This window comes from Vicugna pacos, chromosome 10 (genome assembly GCF_048564905.1).
Source record: "Vicugna pacos chromosome 10, VicPac4, whole genome shotgun sequence".
NCBI lineage: Eukaryota > Metazoa > Chordata > Mammalia > Artiodactyla > Camelidae > Vicugna > Vicugna pacos.
The window spans coordinates 63,057,998-63,079,402 of NC_132996.1; the positions used below are offsets into that span (position 1 = coordinate 63,057,998).

Sequence of the window (21,405 nt, forward strand, 5' to 3'; positions counted from 1 at the left end):
GACTGACAGTGCCAGCTTTTAGGAAATCAAAACAAAGAGCCAAAATAACATGGGAAAATTTGCTCAATTTACTAATACGGAGCTGCAAATTAAAGTAGCGAGATAACCACGTTGCACTAATATGACTGGTGAAAATTAGAAAAGAATGATGATACCTATTCATATCTGTGATGTAAGGAAAATTATCCTCTCACAGATTGTGAGAAAGAGGAAATTGAAGTGTTACTTCACTTTAGAAGGAATCTGGCAATACCTTTTTAAAAAGAAAAAAATCTTCACTCCAGAATTTCAGCCTTGCAGATTGATCTGTGGAAATAAAAGTTTTAATCAATAAGGAGATTATATATATATAAGGATGTTTATTGTAGCATTGTTTAGAAAAGCAAGACCAAGAAAGTAAATATTGCTCATGGGGAAATAAATCTGTATTGTTGCCATTCTAAATTGTGTCTGTTGCTGTATAACAAATTTCCACAAGTGTAGGAGCCTTAAAAACACACAATTATTATCTTAAGAGGTTTATGGGCCAAGAATCTGGATGCCCCGTAACTGGATTCTCTGAGATGCTATACCCAAGGTATCAACCAGGATTGAGAACCATCTGGAGAATAACTGGGGATAGATTTGCTTCCAAGCTTCCTCGTTTATTGACAGAATTCATCTCCTTGCCATTGTTTAAGCCAGAGATTCCTGTCTTCTTGCTGGCTGTCAGAGCTCTTAGAGGCTAATTCACAATTCTTTGCCACAAGGTCCTCTCCACAATCCCTGTTATAGCATGGCAGCTTACTCCTTCTAAGCCAGAAACCCATACTTGGTCATTCAGTATATACACCACGCGGAACAACATACCTTCACGTGCGCAAATCCTACAACCAATTCAAGAGTCAGTCTCTCCCTGAAATTTTCCTAGCTCAGTATTTGTTTCCTGACAACTTCCTGCCCCGGAAGTAATTTCTTCTTCCACTGAATACCCATCACCCTTCACTTGCATCAGTAAATATTATTTGCTACTTATAACTTCCTATCTAAATAATTTATTTACATGTAAGACCTTCACTATCATCTATAAGGCTGTTGAAATACATTTTATTTCTATGACCTTATAACATCTGGTATAGAGCCTTGGACACAGTAGGTAGGCTATAAATATTGAATGAATGGATAGATGGATGGTTATTTAAAAAGAAAAAAACAATAATATGGGCAGCTTTCTAACTGGAAGTCATGGGACTACATAGCTACACTTGTGGTCTCTAAATACCAATCTCCGGACAGCAGCATTCAAATGACCATGGAAAATTTTTTAACATGCGAATGACTGTAGTCTAGCCCTGGAGATACTGATTCAGTAATGTTAAATGCAGCTCAATATCTTTAAGCATCTACATATGAAGAACGCTGCTTTGATTGCATGCTCCACTGGAAAATACTTTTTAAAAACACACGATCTAGAATCTTTTAGAATGTGGTGTATGTCCTAACCCTGCCACTCCCCAGCGGTGTCGTTTTGGAAGTTAACTGCGCTTTCAAACCTTTTTTCTCATAATACATATTTCATGAGATTTTTTAATGTGTTTGTTTGCTCATTTGTTAGGAACAGGTAAGATAATGCATGCATATCATAGTGCTTGGCGCTAATAAACTCTAGATAAATGTTAATTAGTAGCAGTAATAAGGATTATTTCAACATGGATGTGACAGGTATTTCGAGAACAACCTCATCTCACACACACACACACACACACACACACACACACACAGAGTCAGTCTGTTAAGATTTGCAACATGGGAAGCTCCTCTCTCATTCAACAGAAACTAATAAAGCTTGTTTTCTTTGATCCAGTGTCAGCACGTAGAGTCACAAATCCTCAAGGGAGCAGGTAGTAATCCCGCAGACCTCGGCTGTGCACTCCCTCCATAGAGAGGGCATTTGGTGGGCAATCAGCCTGCACTAGCCTGGGAAGAAAAGCTTAAACACAAATCTCCTGTAACTAAAACAAACTGCGTTTTTTTTCCTATTCAGCTGTGCATTATTCCGGCACATGAGGACCACAGTAAAAGCTATAAGATTAGAGCCGATATGCCAGCATCATTAACTTCAAGGTTGGATAGAGTCATCTTATCATCGGCAAAATAGAGCTGTAAATGGAGAGAGGAAATTATTGATGGTAGGGAGAAGTTATAAATGGCCCTGGAGATGACATATCTGATATCTGACAGACCTGATATATTAGCTATAATGTTCCCAACTGAATATAAGTAACTCTTACAGAATACGAGCAATAATTCGACAAGGCCACTCCATGACTGAGATGGGACAAGACAGAAAAAAGGCCACTCTGTGAGTTGTCTGAAATAAGACAGGAACCAGGACTCTTAGCAACCAAAAAAAAAAGAGCTACGCCTTCCCCTCTTCCAACAAAAATGAGTAAATTCTCCTCTACCTACTTCAGTTTTCTCACCTCTTAGGTGTAAATTACCAAAATATCCAATCACTGAATTCCTGAAAACACTCAAAACAAAACTGACCTTCACCTAAATCTTTCTTATTGGCCTTTCCGATCTCTTCTTGTCCAACACTCTGGTCTGTTGGTGTGTGGTCTTCTTTATTATGAAATAAGCCTGACTTTGCTTGACTACGTGCATACGTGCTCCCGGTGCTTATTGGCTGTTGGGCACTATGGAGTGAACGGTGCCAGGGACATCTATTATCTCACTGGAACTTTGCTTCTCTTGTTATTCACTTTTTATTGCAAAAAAAAATTAATATGTGTCCATTATTTTTTGAATACAGTTGTTTTTAAGGCTAAAAAAAAGAGATTCTCTGATTTCCTTAGTCCTACTCATCAAGTTAATGTGTTCATATATTCCTTCTAGCTGGTGTTTTCTTCACATGGCTACACACACACACACACATTTTCTTAATTAAAAATCAGTTCACACCCCACTTGTTTTTCTGCAAAATGCTTCACTCACTTAATAGTATGTAATTAACATTTTTCCTAAAACTATATATAGAGTTCTCTCATTATTGGGTGCTTCAGGGAAGTACAAACTATAGATTAACTCTGATTTGTTTTAGTGTTTCCCTACCTATTGCCCACATTTTGCTCAAAAAAACAAAAAACAAAAAACCAATATAGCACAGAACCCCTTGTGTTTAAAGTTAATTTTTTCCACCTCATTTTATCAAGGATTAAACTGAGGTTGAGGGAACTTACATCTCTTGCCCAAAATCAGATTACCTATTAAATGGCAGGTACAAGAGTCAAATCGAGATCTTTCCAAGTTCAAAGCCTATCTGCTTTTCATTGCAGATAATATAAAATAAAGTTTCAAAGTGGATTTGAATACAGTATAATTGGATACAATACAATTTGGGCAACTTAAAACACGAATATTATTCACGAAACTAGAAGTCATTTCCAGAACTTCCACTTTTGCCCAAGATAGAGAACTAGAGATTGGATTTACCCTCCTACCTAAAAAAAGAAAAGCTGGACAAAATATATGAAATACTAGTTTGCAAGATGTACATTAGGCAATAAAGACAGTGGCTCCTGAGAGGCAAGAAACAAACAAGGACTAAAATTGCCCCAGCTTTCTGTCTTAAGAAAGCTTCTAGACCACAACAATGCGAAGAGTGAGTACTCAGGAAATGTTTCGTGGACCTCCTAGAGGAAATGGAGATGAAAATTTGGAAAGAGCAAGGCAACTGAAGTTTGCAGGACAGAATACTGAAGACAGGGAGTTGTGTAGAGAAAGAACCCCAAGATCTGCAGAGGATCCTCCTCAGTTATTTGGCTCTGAGCAGCACCCACACGAGGAAGCAATTTGAGGGAGAGAAGGAAATACTGAAAAGACTATAAACAGTGCTTGATACTCACACGAGGCTGGGAATGGTGCCTGTTCTAACCAGCCTGACTAGAAAACTAGAAAGCAAGATTCATGGTGCATTGAGTAGAGTACACAGGAAGGACTTGCCTCCGTGGTAGAAATGATCAGCCTGTGCTGAGCTCTGCTCCAGTTACAACTAGCATATCTACAAAGCAAGACTCAAAGGGATCAGACAATTTCCAAGTAACTTAATTGTTCACGAGAACAAAGCTCAAGAATATTTACAAGTTTACGAAAATACCTAGCAGCAAATACAGTAAAATTCACAATGCCCGGCATCTGATCTGAAATAACAACACATGCAAAAAGCAGGAAAGCATGACAATGAGAAAAAAAAAAAAACCAATGGTCAAAACAGACGAAAACTGTCAACAAAAAGCAGAATTAGCACTCAAGGACATTAAAACAATTATTATAGCTATGCTGCATATGTTCAAAAAGATAAACAGCGATGGGAAAGACAAACTAAAGACTATGGTATCTGATGGTTTAAAAAAAAAATGGATGGGATTAACTACAGATTAGACATTCCAAGAAAAGTGATTAGTAATCTTGAAGACATAACAATAGAAACTATCCAAAATAAAAGAAAAGGGAATCAAAAAGATAAATGAACAACACATCAGTGAGCTGTGAAACAACTTCAAGAAGGTTTCTAGATGCCTAATTTAAAGGACAGGAGAAACAGTGTTGATGTAAAAAATTTTTTTCGAAAAATAATGCTGAAAATTTTGCAAATTTGGCGAAACTATAAACCCACATATTCAAGAATCACAAGAAATCCCAGACAAAGCAAACATGTAAAACTACACCAAGCCATATCATAATCAAATTCCACAAAACCAGGAATAAAGGGGAAATCTTAAACGTATCCAAAGGGGGGAAAAATGACACATTATGAATAGCAGAACAAAAATAAGGATAAAAAAAGATTTCCTCTCGAAAACAATGCAAGTGAAACCACAGTGGACCACCGTCTTAAAGTGCTTAAAGGAAAAATGCTTTTATGATAGACTAAAGAATCTCATATCCATCCTTTCCTTCACACACACACATACACGTGAATCCTTCTGACTTTGCAGTGAACTTGAAAAGTGCCCATCCAATATTAAATCACTTTTCACCTTTTATTTAAGTTGTTCAAGTGACTTAATTTCAGAATTGTTAAAGACAGTATAAGACGGTTTAAACAAATCCAGTCATGCTGGTATATCGCCTTGCTCTGCTTCTCACTAGTTTCAAAACTGCTTGAAGGAAGAGACCAAATCTTACTCATTTACATTACAGACTCTCCTCAAGGAAGCATCTTGCATAAAGATTGACTTAGAGTGAAATTATCGCTCATTTTCTTGCTAAAAAGTTACTTGGCTGTGAGTCTCTATTTATCAAAGGATTTGAAAGAAACAGAGATGCTAAGACCAGATGACTTAGTTTGCATTATGCCCCATTTACCAAAGTCACATTCTGACTTTACCTTAATGATAAAGCATCAGTTATAAGGTATTTGATGTTAATGAAGACAAGACTTCTAAAGATATACCAAATCGTTGTATTGTTTTCTTATCTACAGGCAGCATCTTAAGCTGCCCACAGAAACCCTAAAGCTATCCCTAAGGCTGGTCAGAGACAGACAGGAGAAGCTATGAGTGTGGTCACATTCAAAAGCTTAACAGTTCCTACAACAGTGCATGAGGATTTAAATCATCATAAAAATAATCTGTAAAAGTGATTTTCCTGTTGAAAGACTCATTTAATAAGTGAACATAAGCTTCCTAGTTGAGGCAAATTATTCTGCAAAACTTCATCATAGATGATCATAAACTGAGGCAGCAGTACGTACTGGCACCATAATCCAGTGACTTATATAAGAATGAAACGTGAGGCCTGCACCTCCTTGATCCTTGTGGGTTTTAGGCAAATAGTGAGCATAAAAGGAAGAAGGGAAATTGGTAGGAAAAAAATGGGACCTTTGCGCTAAGGATTGTAAAGGGAGAAGTTGGAGTGAATCAAACATTGGGAGGGTCTCCTGCAAAATCATTTGATGGAAGAACCCTTGAATCACCCTTGCATCATTCTACAAACAAATGCCATGTATGCTCTTCCTTCATGCAAGAAAGTTTATCATAGGCCTGGAGAAGGAATTAAAACTATTATTACCTAACATTCGTATAGGCTTTCTAGGTGCCAGCATACAGAAAGTGCATTATCTCAGTGAACCTTGACAAAATAATCCCCGTTTTTAAATTATTAAAAACTTGTAATCCCAATTTTCACATTATATGACTCAGGGCAGTTAAATAATCTTATCAATCCACATATCTAAGTGGTGGAACCAAGGTTTTAATTAAATTTTACAGCCTGTACTCTTGACCAACACAATACACATTTTTTTTTAACTGAAGGAAAAATAATTTAACTGGAACATTTTAATCTGACTATGGGCTCCATTGTTTTAATTCTTAAATGCACATTTCTTTCATGGTTTAATATTTCTGATGTTAGGATTATTTTAAAATTCACGTGTACATTTAACAGAGCAATGAAGCTATAAAATTGATGATGAATTGTTCAATCTGTCTAAGATAAGATAGGAAATGCATTTTAACAGCTTAGAACCCATGTTCCCTATATAGTACAGTTTGGAAAATACCTGTTTAAAAAAAAAAGCTGGCTAAGTGTTTTATAGAAGTAACTAGAGTGAGCAGATTACTAAAACACTAGAAAACATCATTTAAAGAGTATCGTCAGCTCTAAATAGAATACCACATTTGTATATTAATAATCAATTTTCTGTTCAGTCATTAACCCCAGTGCTTTAATGATTTCTACTGCGAAGCACGTTATTTGCCCTGTTCTAGTTGTGGTGGATATTATGTCTTTATTTCTTTAAAAAGTATCCAGTGATTCAGGCTGGCCATTTCATACAATCTACTTATTTTGGTGAATTCTTAGTCCTTGAAAACACGTATGACTGTCATTACTTACTAGCTTTAATATGAGTCAGCTTTCTCCCTCGCCTAAAGGAAGTGAACCTTGTAAACACTTTCTGGAATCCCAACTCATGTTTACCCAAAGAGTGGAAGTGAAATCCAGCTGTGATCCACTTAAGTTTCAGGAAGGCTTGGTCATGCCTACGCATCGCCTCGCCCTGACCATTCCGTCCCATCAGAGTACCGCCAGTGGCCTTGAGAGAGCCAGTGTGTTCCTATCTGTATTCCTCTGTCAGGGCCACTGTGACAGTGTATCACAAACTGGGTGGCTTAAACAACAGAAACTTCTTGCCTCACAATTCTGTAGGCTGGAAGTCCGAAATCAAGGGATTGGCAGGACTGGTTCATTCCGAGAGTTGCGAGAGAAGGGGCTGTTCCGGGCAGCCCTCCTTGGCTGGCAGATGGCTGTCTTCATCTTCACGTAGTGTTCTCTCTGCAGATGTGTCTGCCTCCAAATTTCCCCTTTTTATAAGGACACCAATCATATTGGATTAAGCCCTACCCTAGTGACATTTTAATTTGATTAATCTCTCTGTAAAGACCGTATCTCCAAATAAGGTCACATTCTCAGGTACAAGGGGTTGGGACTTGAACACATGACTATTGAGGGGAACACACTTTAACCTGTAACACTGTCTAAAATAGTAAAGGGCAGTCAACTCTTCAGGACACCAAAAATCTTTTTTTCATACAATTTTTAAAGGTTACTTTACATTTGCATTTATTTTGAAGTTTTGTCTCTATTCCCCATGGTGTAGAGTACATCCTTGAGGCTATCTTATACCCAATAGTGTGTGCCTCCCACTCCCCAACCCCTAACTGACCCTCCCCCCAACTAGTAACCACTGGTTTGTTTCCTGTATCTGTGCGTCTGCTTCTTTTTAGTAATATTCACTCATTTGTTGCATATTTTAGATTCTACATATAAATGATATCATACAGCATTGGTCTCTCTCTGTCTGATTGACTTTGTTAATCATAATGCCCTCTGAGTCCATCCATGCTGCTGCAAAGAAGAAAATTTCATTCTTTTTTGTGGCTGAGCAGTATAAGAACCTTACAAACATCTGGATCTAAAGCAAACCCAGATCAAGCCTATATTCTCTCCTCCTTTCTTGATAGATGAGTCTCTGCCTGGCAGCTGGACCTGTCATGGCATTCAGGAATTATTGGAATTGCATTTTCTCGTCACCAGGAAGCCTCTCACACCCTTCGGAAGAAAGTGAGCTCTGGTTAAAAAAACCAAAACTGGAGACTAAGAGAGAACTAAGCCCTGATGTGTTCTCAGGGGTATGACAAGCATACGGAAGATTATAAGAAGGTAAGAGATTATTATTATAAAAAGCTCAATTTCCAGTTTAATCACTACCTCCAATGGCACCAAACCTGAAATCTAAAATTCCACGATAATAACAAATAATAATGATAATCATAACAGCCATTTATCGAGCAGTTACTATGTGCCTGGAATAGGTTCTTTAGTGTGCATGATTTTACTTAATCTTCACTACCACTGGATGAGGTTGATTCAATTTGATATGTAAGTAAAGAGCCTTCCACAAACTCTGGCACAAGGTATGTGTTTAATAACCAAAAGTTAATGTACTTGCCCATTTTACAGATGAAAATACTGAGCTTCAGAGACACTTAGGATTACACTGATAGTGAGAGATGTTGCTTGTATTTGAATCTAGGTATGTTAGACTCCAAAGCCTGAGGTCTTATATACTAAACTATGCTGTAGCCCATTTCTATCTCTATCCCAAAAGTTCAAGATTATATAAAACTCATGTCCTCTGTCCTCTCTGAGTCACTGAAGACTTTTACAGCTGCCCCTATTTAGTCCCCAGAGCTTGAGAATTACTGTTTTAAGATTAAACTAGGACTTCAGAAATGGGGTTTGTGAGCTTCGTCTTTTTCCAGGGTTCCTTTCTCCTCCTGCACACAGACACCTAGGTGTTACAGAAACTCACTGTAAGCACCAGGAAGGGTCCCAGCTATCTTTCACGCACTCAGGTGGTCTGTGGCTCCTGCTTCCCAAGAGCTAGGTGGCTGGTGAAGGAGACCATCCCCTGACACAGAGAAACCGAAGTCACTATTTCAACTGCATTGCTTTCCTCTTTCCCAGCATCTAGCAGTCCTGGGGGACAGACCCCAGCTCTGTGCTTGTGCCATAGCTCAGTTACCCGGGCTCTTGAACCCAAAGTCAGCATGATCCTGGAGTCTTCAAAGTTAGTTTGTAGGAGTTTCTTCAGGTTAACAGAGCTGTCTCAGCAGAGCCTCTTCAGTCAGAAAGGCCAGCATATAATGTGGCCTTTCCCCCTATCCCCAAGGCCCCCCTAAAACTCTCATCATCAGTACAGGAGACACTATGTCCTAGCGCAGCACAACTTGGGACACTTTTAAAGATGCATGCTCTTTACTGTGACCTCAGCTGGTGAATGTACCAGATAAGACCTTAAGATCTCCCAATAAATGAGTCAGCTGATTGAGGAAGGGCCCTCTACTTGGCTAGTTTCTACATCAAATGCTCTCCTTCAACTCACTTTAGAATTACCATTTCCTTTTCTCAATTTCTGCACCAGGGATATGTAGAGTGTCCAAAACTACACAGAGCACTTTTACAAAGTACACCATCTTATCTGACCTTCACAGCAACTCTATGAATCCACTTGTGTCACTGAAAAAAAATGATACTTAGGGGAATCAGATGGCTTTCCAAACCTCTCAGCCAGGGAATCTCAAGTAAAGATGGGCATTTAGAGGATTTTTGGTACAATTCTACTTTCTCTCCACTATAACCTATTGCATCTCTGATTCTCAACACTCCTCTTCAAGTCTAATGTCAATGATTATCTTACAGAAGTCTTACTTTAACCATCCAAGCTCAGTTTTCAATCTTACTTGACATTACCTAATCAATTTTTAGAAATTCATTTCTTCAGCAAATGTTTTTGGGATGGATGCTCCATGCAGATTCTGGGCTGAGTGAGGGCATAAAAATGAGCAAGACAGACATGACTTCTCCCTTCATGAAGTTCTCAGTCTAGCATTAGTGTCACAACCAGTCCAGAACTTAGCTGAAGATGTCAAAATCACTGTATCAAAGAGGCTATGGTTCGACCATACTCAAGACCAGGGATAAAGGGCCTTTTGCAAGGAAAGTAAAAGGAAGTCAGAGTTTAATTCCTGAAAGTGTTCACCAGGAAGAATTTGGGTACTAGGAGAAATGATTCAAGAGGCTAAAGGGAACCATCTTTAAAGAGGATGCCTAGCCTTCTGATTGCAAGAGTTAAGCAAGTGTGTGGAGATGAGTTCATTAGGAGAACATTCTTATCTTCCCTTTTTAACATGTGAAATTCTCAAACTGAATCAGACAGAGGAGGTCTGGAGTCTATGTTTTTATAACAACTTATTCGTAACAATGATGAGAACCAGAGTCTGTCTGACTAATGCAGCTAAACCACTGTCTACACTGGGGAATAGGCCCCAGGCTACTGGTGTCTGGAACCCTTGTCAACAGGCCTGTATCTTTAAATCTCACAGGGTGGTCATGGTCTCGTCTGTAACATGGGGATGTAATAACCTGTCATAAATGATTGCTGGAGAATTCTTTGAGAAAACGTAGTCCATTGCACTATGAAAACTCTTCTTATATAACCCTCCTAAAGGCCCTGTCTTAAGACGTTTCCTAAGCTCAAAGAGGGACCATTTTAGAGTAATAAGGACGTTTCTGCCATCTGGTTTGAAGAATAAAATTTGCCTTTGCAAGAGTCTGTTGTTTCTGGAAGGAGCTTTTTAATTAGCACATTTAGTTTTGCTGATGTTAGGTGAGCATTCACTCACTGTTTGTTTTTGAGAGGAAGACCTGAGTGGAATCACTTTAGATTATTGGCTCAAAAAGACAAACACTCCAAGGACTGAACTGGCTTCCATTGCAGTTTGATCCAGAGGCTCAAATAATAGTGTCCAGACTTAGTTTCTTTGCATCTCTCAGTTCTGCCTCCTTCATGAGTGGTCCTCAGCCCCGAGCTGGTCTCCTTTCTGATGGTAAATGGCTGTAACAGCTCCAAGCCTCACAGGACCAAATCCAGTGGTGGAGACAAAGCCTTTTTTCCAGGCACCTCCCCCCTCCACAGAAAATACCTCCTCGGAGCTCACTGGCTCTGCTCGGATTGTGTGCCCCTCTCTGACACAGTGGCCGAGGGGAGGCATGATCAGCTCATGCCCCTGACTCTGGAGATGGAGCCAGTCATTCCCAAGCAGAAAGACTAATGTAAGACTTTCAGCCTTGACCGACAGACGTGGCCTCCTCTTCCCCACCTCTGGGCCTCTGTTCATACTCCCTTCCTCTTGGAATGTCCTTCCATCCCATCCCTGTTCCGCTCTCCACATTACCCTCTCCTCCTTTCAAATTCCATTTTAAATGCTGTCTCCCATCGGAAGTCTTTCCTAATCTCTCCGCTGGAACGAGACAAGCACCTCTGAATTCCCACAGCACCCTACCTCTGCTACGTCAGTGACGAGAAAGTATTCCGCTGAAAGAGATCACTGCTCAAACCCTGATTCCTCCATGACAGTCAGCCTCATTCTAGACCTTGCTGAGAAGTGGGCCTGGTTCATGCCTGCGTAAGTGACAGAACACTACGATAATGTCCAGTATCAACAAGGACTTTTCAGTCCCTTTCTGTACCTGTGGTAGGCAACCTCTGAGACCGTCTCCAGTGAGCCCTTCTTCCTGGTATGCATGCCCCCTGTTAATTTCCTCTCCGTGACTCCTTGAGCATAAGTAGGACATAGAGACTCCCATATAGTGAATAGAATATTGTAAGAGTGATGAGATGCTGCTTCCAAGATGAGAAAGATTAGAATTAGAAAATGACTCTGGCTTCCATTCTCAGTCTCTCAGTCTCTCTCTGTCTTTCTTCCACTCTCCCAATGAGGGCAGTCAGCTGCCGGGTTTTGCATTTCCCTATGCAAACATCTATGTGGCAAAAAACTGATGTCTCTGGCCAACAGCCATGTGAGTGAGCTTGGAAGAGGATCTTCCCCCAGTAGGGCCCTGAGATAAGACCATAGACCTGGCTAACGCCTAGATAGCAGCTGGGAAGAGGCCCTGAGCCAGAAGCACTCAGCTATCCTTGAGACCCAGAGAAATTGTCAGATAACAAATGTTCCTTATTTTAAGTCATTACATTTTGGAGTAATTTGTTATACAGCAACAGATAACTCATACAGTTACTAATCAGACATACTTTTCAGAATCCTCCTTTTTTTGGAAAAAAATGTCTTTGTTGCCCTATATCCATCCCTCACTCCACTCTTTGGCATTTGTTATTCTTCGAAAAGTCTATTATTTTCCAGGCAGTATGCTGATCTAGGGAATTAAGCTCGGAATTTGATGATTCCCATAAAATTGGCTCTTTTCCAAGAGATGGTATAGGTATCCAAAACTTAGAACAATCCTTTCCTGCTAAAAATGTCCCTGAGAAGTTGTGATAAATTATTTTATGCATATATATTTCCCACATGATTACATCAGTTCAGATAAACACATATTTTGTACTAATAAGCCTGGACTATGAGAAGAACAAAATCCACTCAAATGTCTTGAAACAGCTGGGCAGTGAAACCTTCTTATGAAGCCAGCAGACTCCCAAGTGAATCACTCTGGGGTCATCAGCTGACATTTTTAACATCCTTTTCACCTATTCATCATGTCCTTGCACAAGCCCCAGCATGACCATCACTGGTGAGTGTCTTCAGTAGCTGAAAAGCAGGGGGCCCAGCCCCATAGGAAGAGTCCCCGTGGTGGTTCTTAACTCTTAAAGGTCACAGCCGCTGCTGGGAGAAGAGATACTATTCTCACTGACAGGGAATCTATTAATATTTTATCAAAGTCCTTGAGGCTTCCTTCTGTGTCTCAATCCCTCACTGGTTTGGTATTAGATGAGTTCACTTCAGCCTTCCAATTCTTAAAAATTAATCCATGGATTTTTAGTCGAATCAACTCTAAAAACATTTCTTGTGTCTGCTGGGTGCAGTGGGAGTTGGGGAGAAGAGAAAAGTGCAAAGATGACTAAAACAAGAGGTTGTTCTGACAAGTTTAGAGTCTGTACAAAGATTCAACAATAGCTTTACAATCAATGACCTCAAAGAGCACCGAAGTAGGGAGCTGAAGACCAGAGCAAGAATTCCAGCTGTGCCAGCCTTGTTTTTTTCATCTGCACAACAAAAACTTGGACTAGACCAAGGCTGCTATACTAGGCAGAATGCTAGGAAGGCTTCCCAAGTTTGCCATCCCCTGATGCACATGCCCCGTGTAATTCCCTCAACAGTGTGGGTGAGATCTATGTATGTGCTGGGACCTCACTCTTGTGATTAAGTTATGGTGCAAGGAAGAAATGAAGGGATTTTTTTTTTAAAGAAGTAATTAAGGTCCCAAGTTAATTGGTTTTTTAATTAATCAGAAAGGAGATCATCTGTCTTAATCAGATGAAAGTCCTTAAAAGAGGTACCAGGCCCTTGCCGAAAGGAGAGATTTTCCTGCAGGCCCAGAAGCATGGAGCTGCTGTGTATTGCGGGAGCCTGTGAGTCCACCATGTGACCAGGACTGTGTACACCCTCTAGAGCTGAGAGTGGCCCCAGATGACAGCCAGAAAAAAAAAAAAATCTCAGTCCCACAACTGCAAAGAAATCAATTTGGCCGACAAGGAGGACCCGAGCCCCAGGAAGGAACACAGTCCAGCCAAAGCCTTGATTGCAGCTCTGTGAGACCCTGAGTTTCCAGCCAAGCCATGGAAACTGTGAGATAACAAATATGTTGTTACAAGCCACCAAATTTGTGGTAATTTGTTACACAGTAATGGAAAACCAACATAGATTTTTGAGTTCCATCTTGCCTGCTAACTGCAGTGACTGAAAATGTCTGCCTGCAGCACCATTTGGAAGAGGATTCAAAATCTGCATCTAAGCTCAGCCACCAAAAGCACCATAACTGATTAGTAATATCCACCATGGGTATCCATCAGTTAGGACTCCTCTGGTTGTAAGCAACAGGAAACACCCCACAAAGTGGCTTAAGGAGAGAAAAAGAATTGTTAGAACTGGTATTTATTCAGGAAATTCTTAGTGAACACTACTGTGTGGTGGCAAACATGGTTCTAAGCACTGAGGTTTCCAAAGAAGTGAAGTCCTTGCCCTCACAGAACTCACACTGCAGTCACTTATTAAAATGAAGAGTCCAGGGGTAGAGTTAGCTTCAAGCAGATTCCGGAGTTCAGTGTATAATGTCCATGTTAGAGCTGCTTTAGGCTCCAGGCTGACATTCTCTCTGCTACACATCAAATGGGAAAAGATTATTCTCAATCTGGCTACTCAGGCAGATAGCCCAGGAGTCCCTCTTTATTGGTCCTGATTGAAAAGGCTTGGGTGACACATCCATCCCTAAGCCAATCACTGTGCCCTGGAAAGAGTGGTGTCCTACAGGGCCAAGCTGGATGTTATGGACCACATATCTATGTCCCCCTCATCCCCACCAGATTCGTATGTTGAAGTCCTAACCCTCAATGTAATGGTATTTGGAGGCGATCCTTTGGGCGATGATTAGATTCAGATAGAAGCCATGAGAGTGGGGCACCCATAATGGAATTAGTGTCCTTCTAAGAAGAGGGAGACACAGACCAGAGATCTCGTTCTCTCTCAGCCACATGAGGACCCAGCTAGAAGGCCGTCATCTGCAAGCCAGGAAGAGGCTCCTCCCCAGGAGTCAAACCTACTGGCATTTTGTTCTTGGACTTTGCAGCCTTCAGAAGCACGAGAAATAAGTATCTGTTGCTTAAGCCACCCAGTCTATAGAATTTTATTATACAACAGGCCAAACTAACCAAGAAATGGGGTCAAATACCCCTCCCTGAGGGGAAGAACAAAGTCTGCTCCAACCAACGCACCTGGGACTGTGGGAGACGGGATTCTTGAGCAGGAAATCAGGGTGCTGCTCTCAGAAAAACAGAAAATAATCAACATCCAGCAGGAATAAGGAGTGGCTCTAAGTTTACCACATATTTGATCTCTGGATAAAAGGTGATCCCTAAAGTCCTCTAAAATTCTAAAATTGGATGATACTTATCCTTCTATTTTACTAAATGGCATCAACCTGTAATGTTACATGAAATAAATGTTCAATGTAATAAAAGAAAAATCAAGAGACGCAGCAATCTAAAAAGCAGAGGGCACGTTCTTCACGAGCCTCCTTAACTGTTTTCTTCACTCCTCCTAAAAAAACCATCCTGAAAACCTGCCTTCCCTCCTGGTGACATACGTCTACACACTGCATGTATTTGTTTTTGCTGTGCATGAAGACTTCTTGGCTGGGGGAGGGAGGGGTGGTGGGATAGAAACTCACGTTTGGGAAAAGAGACTACAAGCCTCCAGAGTCAAGATCGTTGAGAAAGTCACAGATCATGGAAGAACTTCCCTAGGGCACATCAAAGCCAGAAGAACCCGCCCCTACCTTTCCACCAAATGTCCGTCAGTTCCCCGTAAATTTAATGACTCAGAGTGGCGGGGACCTCAGACTCTGCATGCCCTCTCTGGTAACCACACGATATGATGGAAGGAGCATGGAAGTTAAAGTCAGTCATTAGAAGCCCAGCTCCACCATTTACTAACTGGGTGAGGTCTTTGAATTTTACGAGTTACATGAACTCTAAAGTTACCTGGACGTGCCATGTCTTAGTTTCTCTTTCTGTAAAATAACAAGAAGAGTAATTGTCTCATTCACAGGGTTGTCGTGACAAATGATTCAATAGATATGGAACATTTAGAACAGGGTCTGACATAGTTCGAATTCAATATATGTTAACTACTATCCTTATTAGTCATACATTCAACACACACTTGTTGAGAATAAATGTTCCAGGAGCTATGTTCGGTGCCAGAACTGCAAAAATGTATGTACGTTAGTCTCTCCCATGGAGAGCTCAACACAAACAGATGGATTTTTTTTAATTGCAAAGTGAGATCATTATTACAGTAAGAGAAAAATAAAAATGCCTCTGGAGCCCAGAAGAGGGAGCCTGACATTGGAAGAATGAGGGAAAACTTCCCAGAGAAGGGAATATTTCAACCACACCTCACCTTAATGAGCCTGGTCAACAAGAAGGCCAAAGAGAATCGGGGAGGTAGATAAAGGACTAGCAAAATTAAAAACAGCTATATCTGAGAAACAGTGGGGAGAGTAAAAAAATACAAGTGAGATTTATAACACTGAACAATTTCTGTAATATAAAGACTGGGACACAAAACAACAACCTACATTTTGCAAACACATACACACACACACACACACAAAATGCTCGTGAAACATACTGCATGGGATTGGAGAATTGGGACATAAAGTCGTAAATAAAATTTTTAAAGGCAGATAAAGCAAGGTCATGAACACTCAGTGGTGATAATGCACCATCAACTAAAAACCAGAGAGGGAGGCAGGGAGAGTGGGGTCAAGGGGAGCAAAGAGAACAAACACAGAGTACGTGGGGATTTGCCAGTAGTATATTGCAGGTGAAATTCTAGAAGAATCCTATCACTGCTGGTAGAATAAGGTCTCGGGTTATTTGGTCTGAATTCTCAAAAGTAATATTACAGGCAGTGTTCACATGCACGTGCACCCAAACACACACTCACGAGTTTAAATGTGGAGAGGAGCCTGCACTAGCCAACCTGGCCCTTTTATGCAATTAAAAATAGGAGCCTCTTCCTTGGGACAAACACAGACAGGCACAAGCTGGATTTTAGCACCACTCATACCCTCAGCAGGGCATCCGTGTGCAGGATTCACCTACACAACCCTGAAAGGAAGTTATTCCCTTTCAAGCCTTCAGAAAAAATAAGACAGAACAGCCCTAAACTACACACAAAATGAGGAGGCAAAGGCACAGAAGGTGTAGATAGTGAAAGTTCCCCCTATTGGCAAATTCAAGAGCGCTGAGCAGGAAGGTTGCCAACTTCAGCCTCCAGCATTAGAGCCTCCCCTGGGCTTGGGAAAGGCTGTCTCTTACAAAACAAGATAACATCCCATTTTGTTCAAATGGAACGTCTACAGTGCTGCTTTAGGAATGTCCAGGTCAGCACATGACTCTTTAACCTCAAGTTATTTTCCTTCTGGCCAAGACAGTTAGACCCCAATACTGCCTTTCCTTCTCTGGTGTGGGATCCCACGGAGAAGTTCTAACTTGCGAAGAATGGGTGGCTATTAACATGCGGCAAAGGGAGAAAAGAGCAATGGAGGATTGGATGAATTATAGTAACAAGCAACCTGAAGTGCTAAAGAACAAATCATAATCAAAGCGGTTTATTTACTTGAAAAAGAAAAAGAAATTCAAAATTTGAAAAGGAACTTTATATCTGACAACCATGTTAAAGGTACAGTCAAGAAGTCTGTGAGTTCACGGGCTCTTCACTACAATCCTGTAGTTGGAACTAAAATCATTAGTAACGCTGGAGCAGAAAGAAGGTGGGGGGCATCACAGGCAAGGGGTGGGAGGGTTCAAATCTTAAGCTAGGGGGGCCGTGGCAGACTCCTTACCAGAGGACAAAGCCTTTTTAACTGTAGAGGGACATGACAGGCAATATGACATGCGTATTAGGTCATAGAGTTTGCAGACAAATGGATCTGTATTTTACCAACTAGAGGAGACTTGAACAAGTCCATTCACTATTATAACCTTATTTTCTTACTTGCAAAATTGAATATAATAATAATACATTGTAGGGTTGCCAAGAGGGGTAAATATTTATTAAGTGCTTAATGGAATGCCTATCATATAGTAAGTGTTCACTAAGTAGAAGTTGTTACTCATTCATGTATTCGAGAAGTATTGCTGAGTGTTTATTTTGAGACAGTCACCGATCCAAGCCCAGAGGTACAATGTTCAACAAAAAAAGACATGGCATTTGTGCTCATGAAGTACACAGCCTAGTGGGGTAATAGGAAATAATGAAATAATCACCAAAAATACGAGTTGTGAATTATTCTAAGAGCTATAAAATCACACAATGACAAAGGATTGTAAAACTCAAAGCAGCACAGAGTGAAGGAATCTGAGACTTACTGGTCCAGGGATATCTAATCTAGAAGGGGTCAGAAAGCAAAGCAAAATTTGAGTTGAGCCATGAAGAGTGGATAGGCACTAACAAACGTGTGTAGGAAAGTACTCTACAGAGAAGAATCAGTGCCTGCAATGGAAGAGGGCATGGCACAGTCTCCAGGAAATAAAAGATGAATGTGGCTGAAGTAGTGAGATAGAGAGAAAGAGGAGTGTAAGATGAAGCTGGGATGAAGAGGGCTGAGTAGTCAGGGGCTGCACCTTGTGGACCGTGATGGAAATCATTGAGAAGCCACCAAAGATTTTCTCTTTATTGGAGTTGGCTTGTCAGGAACATGAGGAAGACTGTGATAACGTGTTCACAGGAGGCTTTGATGACATGGCTCTTGCAATTTATGTGGAGACTAGATGAGAAAGAAAAGATAGAATGGATACTGGGAAATTGTTTTGCAATAACAGTGGTCCAAGCTAGAGATGATGATGGCTTGGGATGGCAACAGAGGAAATTGCACAAAATGAAGGATCCTGAGATTTATTTAGTAAATTGAATTGATAGGACTAAAAGATGGACTGGGTATGGAGGGTAAGGAAAAAAGGAAGAACCAAGAATTTTTTGCAAGTTTTTGGAAGAGCCAGTGGCTAATATCAGGAACACTAGAAGTTCCAATTTGACAGAAAGATAATACATTAATTTCTTTTTGCCTAAGTTGAGGCTAAAATGCCTTTGGGCTATCCAGGTAGAGATACTATACAGCTGTATGTTTCTAGAACTCAGAGAGAGGTCTAGGTTGTGGATATGTATTTAACTGTCATTGGCATATGAAAGGCATGAATGAGATCGTGGAGGGTGAGGATATAGAATACGTTTAAAAAAAAAAGTGGCTTTGGACTAAACCCTAAAGAATCCCAACATAATGACTGGATAGTGGAAGATAAGTCAGCAAAGGAATGTAAAAAGGGAGTATTCTAAGGTAAGAAGAAAACCAAAGAAATGTTCTGTAATAGAGCCAAGGGAAGAGAGAGTTTGAAGGAGTCAACATTATTCAGTGCTGCTGAGAATTACATAAATTGAGCATCATAGATCACAGATCTATTTGTTATCCAACAGCATAAAACTGCACTCTTTTAATCAAGATTAAAAAAAAATCAAAGGCTCAAAAATTATTTGCCCAAGTTTTTGCAGCCAGAAGGCGGTGAGCAGGGTTTCAAATCCAAATCTTGCACCATGGCCCATTCTATGAAGGTTCTCTTGGGCTGTACTGACTTCCCTGGGGATTAGACATAAGGATTACTCACCAAGGCACTGTGATTTGCAAAACCAGAAGAATCTGGCACTTAGAACTTGGCAGCAACATTTGCCTCCTCTCCTCCCAATGACTGCACATCTAGATAGAAGAAAATTATTTGTTGTCTCTACATAAGTAAGTAGAGAAGAGGATGGCCAAAGAGACGTGATAAAAGTTATAAGGAGATTGTGGTGTGTGTTAGGATTTAATTTGGTTATGTAGCTGTGATTTCATTTTGAATGTAGACTGGAGTCAAGTGCATCTGGGAAACTGGTAGACCTCCTGACCACAGTCTCTTTTCACAGCAGCTGTCAAGAATCTGTAGAGAAACCTTTAAAAGAGAAGAAAGAGCCCAGCCCAAAAAACAACTCAGAAACAAAGTAGTATTTACCAGGAAGACGCCACAATGCTAGTTCAGCATAGTTGCTATTACTCAAATTCATTCCCGTCCCAGCCTGCTAGATCCCAAGAAATGATTGGATGTCAAGAGTGAAAGATCCATTTTTTATCAGTTTTCCTCTCCTTTCAACACTCAGCTTCTCTCTCACCCTCTGCCTTAGGGCCATTAGGACTGTCTTACTATGATTTTATCCTTTTCATATCACCCACCCCAAGAAGTCCGCACTCCCAGCTCACCCCTGTACACTAACTCGAATGTCTGTATCGTCTGTCACATTTTCTGAACTTATCCTCCACCCTTCTCCTTCTGAAATCATTCACCGTGACTCTGGAACTCAATGTCTCTCATCAATAAACTTCCCTGTCTCCTCACTCTCGTCTGATAATATTCCCTTTCAACTTCTTGCTGTAAGTGAAACCTGGTTGAGGTTTCTGTCCCTGAGGACACTGCAGCCATCTCAAATGACGGTAACTTTCTCTCCTACTCCTGGTAGCACTGGAGCTACAGTTGGGGAAAATATCCTCTTCACTGCTTCATTGATGCTTCCAGATCATTCTTCCTCCTTCCTCATCAAAAAAAACAAGAAAACAAAACAAAACAAAAAAAAAACGAGCTTTGACTCTCGCATCATGAAACTGCCTACACTACCCCTTTAGGTTGTGGTTACTTTCTCTCCCCTCCAATCTCAAGTCACTACTCCTCAGTTCTTGAAGATGGTAGCTCTTGGTCACTGTCATTCTCCCCAACACAGCTCCTGTCGTAGGTCTTATAGGTCAGTCTCCCCAAAGAAAATCCTTCCCATATTCCAGCAGCTTGGTATTTTGACCTCCTCTCCACCATCAATCCTGTCTTCTTCTAGTCCTACTCTAGGCCTCTCATTAGCAATATTTGCAACCCTTGCCCAACCAGTAATTCAACCATTCCACTCTCTACTACCTTCTGAGCCCCAGCCTCAACGGTTCTTTGACTGCACCTGAACCTTCAATCTACTTCAATCTATTTACCTTACCACTTTTTCACTGTCGCTTGTGTCTCTTTCTCTCCTTATCTTCCGTGATCAGTCATCGTCATCATCAGCCCCTTGAAACATCCTCAATTCCTTGTCTCCCTCCTGCTTTGTCATAGTTACTTGGCTAAATCAAGGTTCTAATTCAGTCCAACTCTCTGGCTTCTCTACAGTGGTATCCATTCAGCTACTAAAAGGACATGCTTCCAAGCTGGCTGATCTCGCTCTGCCCTCTCATTATTCTCAAAGCTCCAGTTGCTGCTTGGCAACCATACTAAGTTTCCTTAGCCCATCTACTCTCTTGGACAACTGTTTCACCCTGTCCCTTCTCTCCTTAAACCCCTAACACTGCTGCTCCCTCCTTACTCATCGCTAATGAATTTGATGATTTCAACTAGAAAATTAAAAAGAACTTCCACAACTTTTCTTCATCACATCTACCCACCTGCCCGATCTTGTGCCCCCCTATTTCTACCATCCCTCTCACACTCCTGCTCTTATTGAAGACCAACCCCCCTATTTGTATTCCAAACCCCTCTCTTGTGCCTAGTCAAGGGCATTGCTCTTCCAATTTTCCCTTCTCTTTCTTGCAGCTTCAGCTTCCCCCTTACTATCGGCTCATTCCCAGCAGCATACAAATATATTTTCCCTTCTCCCAATATTAGCATAACAGCCCCCCCAAGAAATCCTTCTTCTTTCCCATCCTTTTATTCTCTTT

General features: G+C 40.7%; 1 long non-coding RNA gene across 1 annotated transcript; it reads right to left on the reverse strand.

The window, feature by feature from the left end:
* Window positions 1-82: 82 nt before the first annotated feature.
* LOC140699056 (uncharacterized) lies at window positions 83-20,897 on the reverse strand. Its single transcript, XR_012077078.1, has 3 exons — window positions 20,686-20,897; window positions 19,292-19,380; window positions 83-306 (listed from the first exon to the last, which is right to left on the reverse strand). It is a non-coding gene; the product is annotated as an uncharacterized lncRNA (long non-coding RNA).
* Between the last annotated feature and the right edge of the window lie 508 nt (window positions 20,898-21,405).